Genomic DNA, 6,400 nt, shown 5'->3' with positions numbered 1-6,400 from the left:
ATGTTCATGTATAACTGAAAAATTGTGCACTACGCTGGAATTTGACACAACATTGTAAAATGATTATAAATCAATAAAAAATGTTAAAAAAATAAAAATAAAGAAGCTCAGTTTCAAAAAAAAATGATACTGTATCAAGGCCTAACAACCCACCGGCATTTATGTAGGTTTACATGGGTTAACTTTCATATATATATATTTTATGGAAGTGTAGTCAATTTACAATGTTGTGTCAATTTCTAGTGTATAGCACAATGCTTCAGTCATACATGAAAATACATATAGTTGTTTTCATTTTTTTTACCGTGTGTTACTACAAGATAATTAATATAGATCCCTGTGCTATACCATATAATCATGCTTATCTATTTTATATATATTAATTAGTATCTGCAAATCTCAAGTTCCTAATTTATCCCTTCCCACCCCCTTGGTATGGTAACCATACACTGGTTTTCTACGTCTGTGAGTCTGTTTCTGTTTTGTAAGTAAGTTCATTTGTCTTGTTTTTTTGTTTTTTTGTTTTTTTAGATTCCACATATAAGTGGTATCATATGGTATTTTTCTTTCTCTTTCTGGCTTACTTCACTTAGAATGACGATCTCCAGGTCCATCCATGTTGCTGCAAATGACATTATTTACCCTTAATATAAAAATTCTACAGAAGACATAATCAGTTCTCTTATCCTTAATTCCAGTCCACAATATATGGCACAGCTTGCCAAGCAGTAGAAAGAAGACAGAAAGTCCAGGAATTGTTTGTTCATACCCTGAACAAAACACAATTAATAATGGAAGGTTGAGTAAATATTTTCCTCACTAAAAATATTTACTGGATGGATCGCTGGATGAATGGATGAAGCAATGAGTCTCCTTGAAGGGCACAGGTTCTGGAGACCAACACACACAAGACTCATACCTTGAATATTCTCAGTTATGCCCATTTGACTTTGGGAATTTACTCATCATCTCCAAGTCTTAGATTTCATACCTATAAAACAGCACTTATAACTTCTTTTTAAAGAGCATTATTATAAGAAATAAAATTATCTGGAAAATAAATACTGAATAAAAAACAAATCTGTACTAGTTTACCGCAGGCAAATTACCAAAAATATAAATTTTTAAGTAACAGACTTTATTTTTTAGAGCAGTTTTAAGTTCAGAGCAATACTAAGCAGAAAGTATAGAGATTTCCCATTCACTCCTTTAATTCAATCATTCATAACCTTTCCCATTATCAACAGCCCCCACCAAAGTGGTACAGTTACTACAGTTGATGAACTTATATTGACACATCATTATAATCCAAAGTCCATAGTTTACATTGGCATTCGCCCTCAGTAGTGGACATTCTAAGGGCTTGGACAAATGTATTATGACATGAATCCATCATTATAGAATCATATGGAATAGTTTCACTGCCTTAAAAATCCTGTGCTCGACCTATTCAACTCTCACTCTCCCCTAAGCCCTAGCAGCCACTAAACTATTTACTGTCTCTTTAGTTTTGTCTGTTTCAGAATGTCATACAGCTACAAACATACAGTAGATAAACTTTTCAGATTGGTTTCTTTCACTCAGTAATATACATTTAAGTTTCATCCATGTCTTTTCATGGCTTGATAGCTCTCTTTTTTTTTTTTAACACTTAATAATATTCCATTGCCTAGGTGTACCACAATTTATCCATTCATCTAACTGAAGGACAGCTTGGTTGCTTCCAAGTTTTGGCAATTATGAATAAGACTGCTATAAAAATCCATGTACAGGTTTTTGTGTGGACAAAAGTTTTTAATTCTTTTGGGTAAATACCAAGGAGTGTATAATGATTAATTGTAACTGTCAACTTGAATGGGTTACAAGATGTCCAGATAGCTAGTAAAACATTATTTCTGAATGGGTCTGTAAGGGTGTCTCTGGAGGAGATTAACATTTGAATCTGTAGACTAAGGAAAGAAGATCCCTTTCACCAATGTCAGAGACATCATATAATCTCTTGAGGGGCTGAACAGATCAAAAAGGTGAAGAAAGGGTAAATTCTCTCTGCTGGAGCTGAAACACCCATCTCTTGCCATCAGTCATCAGAGTTCTGGTTCTCAGGCCTTTGGACTTGGGAGGAATTACACCACCAGTTTTCCTGATTCTCCAGCTTGCAGACTGTAGCTCTTGGATCTTCTTGGCCTTCAAAACATTTTAGCCAACTCCAATCATAAATTTCCCCTTATATGTCTATGTCTGTATCTATATCTATCTTCTATTGGTTATTTTTCACTTTAGAACACTAATACACAGTGCAATTGCTCAATCACATTTTGAGTATGTTTTGTTTTCTAAGAAACTACCAAACTGCCTTCCAAAGTGGTTATGCCATTTTTTAAGTCTCACCAGCAATGAATGGAGAGTTCTTATTGCTCCACATCCTTGCCAGCATTTGGTGTTGTCAGTGTTTCGGATTTTTGCCCTTCTGATAGGTGTGTAGTGGTATCTCACTGTTATTTTAATTTCCATTTCCCCGAGGACATGTGACGTGGAACACTTTGTCATGTGCTTATTTGTTGTCCAAATATCTTTAATGAGGTGTCTGTGAAGGTCTTTGATCAGTTTTTAATCAAGTTGTTTGTTACTGTTGAGTTTAAAGAGCTCTTTATGTATTTGAGATAACAGTCCCTTATTAGATGTGTCTTTTGCAAATATTTTCTCTCAGTCTGTGGCTTTTCTTCTCATTCTCTTAATATTATAATTTACATGGCAGAAGTTTTTGATTTTAATGAAGTCCACATTATCCTTTTTTTATGAATTGTGCCTTTGCTGTTGGATCTAAAATGTCATTGTCATACAGAAAGTCATCTAGGTTTTCTCCTATGTTATCTTCTATGAGTTTATAGTTCTGAATTTTGCATTTAGGTTTGTGATTCATTCTGAGTTAATTTTTGTGAAAGGTGTCTGTGTCTGTATTCATTTTTTGCACGTGAATGCCCAGTCATTTCTGTACCATTTGTTGTAAAGACTATCTTTGCTTTATGGCATTGCCTTTGCTCCTTTGTCAAAGATCAACTGATTATATTTATATGGGCCTATCTCTGGGTTCCCTATTCTGTCCATCAATCTATTTGTCCATTCTTTTGCCAATATCACACTGTCTTGGTTACTGTAGCTTTATAGTAAGTCATGATGTTGGTAGTGTCAGTCCTCCAGAAGTGGAATTTTATTTTTAAATAAAACTAAATAGGGGTATTTAAAAACTAGACCTAATCCCAATTTGGTGTGTGGAGAAATGTAATATAAAGAGAGAAGTAGAATATTCAAGAAAAGTAGTCTCATTTTAGGTGCATATTCAAACTACTTTGAAATAAGTAAAAACTGGGATATTTTAGATATAAGTATACAAATTTTATATGATTCTACTTAAATACATTATCAGAAGGAACGACATTGTCTTCCCATGTAAAAAAAAAAGAGTAATATTTGATCTTATCTCTATCACAAGAATATTATGGTAAAAGAAGATAAAACATGCTTGAAAGTACTTTGAGTACATGTGTTTGTGTATATAAGTCCCTCTTCCTCCTGAGGGGCTATGATATTATTTTGATTATTTCTTCAAGTGGTGTTATACAACAGGATCTCTCAACCACTTCATTATCACTCTACTAATGTCATGGTTGGAAATTACTCCTTATGTCTGGTGCTACAGCAGTAAAGATTGAATAGCTCACATAATTCAAAATCATGAATTTCAATATTTTATTTTGGACTCTATCCTTGTGCAGAAACTTAAATGAATGGCACCCAAAATAACTGCTTTTACCCAGTAGGGTCAAATTATTCTCCTTGTAGCATTATCTTAAATACACTTAAATTCAAGACAATAAATTAGTTAAAGAATTAACTAAATCACTTTTCCCCCCTTTCATCATTTATCCAATTAAGGTCATGCATCATTTTTAAAAATCATACTTCAGAAGTTTTATGAACACATTTGACCATGTCACACTCAGATTTTTTGCCAAAGTTGAACCACACCCAAAATTTAAGCATGGAAGCAGAGAACATTAATGATTGCTTTCGTAGATAATAATCAGACTCAGAAAAAGGGCATAGAGTAAAAGAATATAGCCTTCTTGATATTAAAATCAGGACAACCTGCCTTCCTCTCGGTTTGGACTCTTATGAGACCAGAAATTTTCCTTTTAAGATACAAGATGCTCTTAAGTGCTTTGCAATGGGGTATATTAAAATATTAATTCCCCAAATACAGAGAAAATAACTTGAATGAACACAAACATTAGCAATCTTTCTTTTATTTATAGCCTCTATAATCAGATAATCAGATCAGTGTCTCAACAGAACTGTACTGACCTTTTTTTTTGCACTGTCTTTGCTCCAGAAAATAGTATCCCCAGAAATCCCCTGGTATTATTTGCCATCATCTTAACATTGCAACGTCTACAGGTTAGAAATATTTGCATCTTTGATATACATCTCCATAGACTTGATAGCTTATTTCATTTGACATTCTAACATCATGTCTATGGATTTACGTTATAAAAATCTCATGAGCATGTCAATGATGTAAAACCCCATTACAGCGCAGGGGAATTAGTGACATTAGAAAAACACTGAAAAGTGACTAGACTGTCTCATTTATGGGAGCTTTGTTTCATTAAAATGGAAAACCTCTTGACTTAATTATTTAAATAAATTTATATGTGACTCCTTTTTTTAATATTATTACCACAAAAGAGAAACCTTAAAGAAACTAAGAAAATAGGTTGAACAAAAGAGTGGATACTTTCTGTTTCACTATTATAATTTGTTTCATGTAGTTAATGGCAATGCTACACAGGCCAGAAAAAGTGATGGGGAGGGAGAGGCCCCACTCACTTGTCACTTACTGTTCCAGTATACACAACTCTACAGCATGAGTACAGAAAGATCTGGCAGGAATTAAGTCAGGGTATTGAAAACTTAAGCCAAATACTATTTCTGGCACTAATAATTCAGAATTCACCAGGTTGATTTAAAAGCTGCCTGGGAATAAAACTCAACTATTTCAAATTTTATAGTAGATAAAAGCATCCTTTTGTTTATATTTTTATTCTATCTTTATTTTAATTTCATTTTGAGGTATGACATCCTGTCCCATCTCTTGGTTACACCATGAGACAAGTTATTTGGTGACAGCTACAGGAATAGCCTCCACTGCAGTTACTCTCATTCACAGTATGAAGGAAAATGAGTTGGATGCTTTTCAGTTAATAGGGCAGAAATACGAATCTTTCAGATGTCCCTAATTTGTATGCTTCTAGCCAAATCACTTTTATTTCCCTTACTGATATGGGTATTAATGTATAAGGTTCCCTAGAGCTTCTTGCTTTCATGCAAAGGAAGGCTGGGTGTTGTGTGAAAAATGGACTCTTTGAGTTTCCTTTTTGAATTTATGGAGTTTAGGAGTAGCATATAGTCATGTGTAGCTGGGATGACTGAGCACGGTGCACATTACCACATGTCTGCTCAGTGATTTAAAATTACCTCCTGGAGACTATTACTGATATTAGCTCAGTGACTTTATCAGATACTTTAATTATAAAATATATGTATCATGAAGACAGCAAACTTTTGTAAATTTCTAATTTTCTTAAATCAAAAAGAAAATTGGAAATGTGCAAAGACAAGCTCAGTTCTCTGTAGTTAGATGACAGATATGCTATTATGATAACAAATCATTGTTATTTGGGCCCTCCTAGTGGAAAGAGGCTAGCTTTTGTAGTCAGAAATGGCATGGAGCTGTGGTCTATATATTAGCTGAGGGATGTCAAACAATGGAGGGATAGTATCAATTTTCAGGATAATTTTGAGACTTAAATGAAATAGTGCATATATAATACCCAGCAGGGGCCTGACAGACATGAGCACATGGCTCTCCATTCATGGTATTTGCATTAACTTTTTTTCACAATAGTTCCAAAATAAACACATATTCCTTTTTTTTTTTTTACTTCTTTTTATTTTTGTGGGGGGAGGGAGGTAATTAGGCTTGTTTGTTTGTTTATTTTGGAGGAGGTACTGGGGATTGAACCCAGGACCTTGTGCATGTCAGGCATGCACTCTACCACTTGAGCTATATCCTCCTCCCAACACATATTCATTTTTGCTACTAGCAGTTTTCTCAATAAGGAAAAGAAAAGAAGCCTCCAACTTTAAAACATCCAAAACAACTAGAAACCTCAGTCCATCTCTATTGTGACTCAGAATTTGAGTAGGACTCAAGCACCAGTATCAATATTTTAGATGTATTTCAAAGGTTCATCTATTCTCCCTTGAGAGTGACATATTAATAAGAAAATTAATGGTATTTGGTTTGTTTATAAATGTTTATTTTATGAATTATTTGAAA

The 6,400-nt window shown here is 33.8% G+C and overlaps 1 non-coding gene across 1 annotated transcript; it reads right to left on the bottom strand.

Annotated features, from left to right (window-relative positions):
* Window positions 1–6,061: 6,061 nt before the first annotated feature.
* On the bottom strand, window positions 6,062–6,135 carry TRNAV-GAC (transfer RNA valine (anticodon GAC)). The gene has a single exon. It is a non-coding gene; the product is annotated as a tRNA-Val (tRNA).
* Between the last annotated feature and the right edge of the window lie 265 nt (window positions 6,136–6,400).

The sequence above is a fragment of the Camelus bactrianus genome, unplaced genomic scaffold, assembly GCF_048773025.1.
Source record: "Camelus bactrianus isolate YW-2024 breed Bactrian camel unplaced genomic scaffold, ASM4877302v1 HiC_scaffold_33, whole genome shotgun sequence".
NCBI classification, from domain to species: Eukaryota; Metazoa; Chordata; class Mammalia; order Artiodactyla; family Camelidae; genus Camelus; species Camelus bactrianus.
The sequence above is the reverse complement of the archived record's forward strand: the minus strand, read 5'-3'. Positions and strand labels throughout refer to the sequence as shown.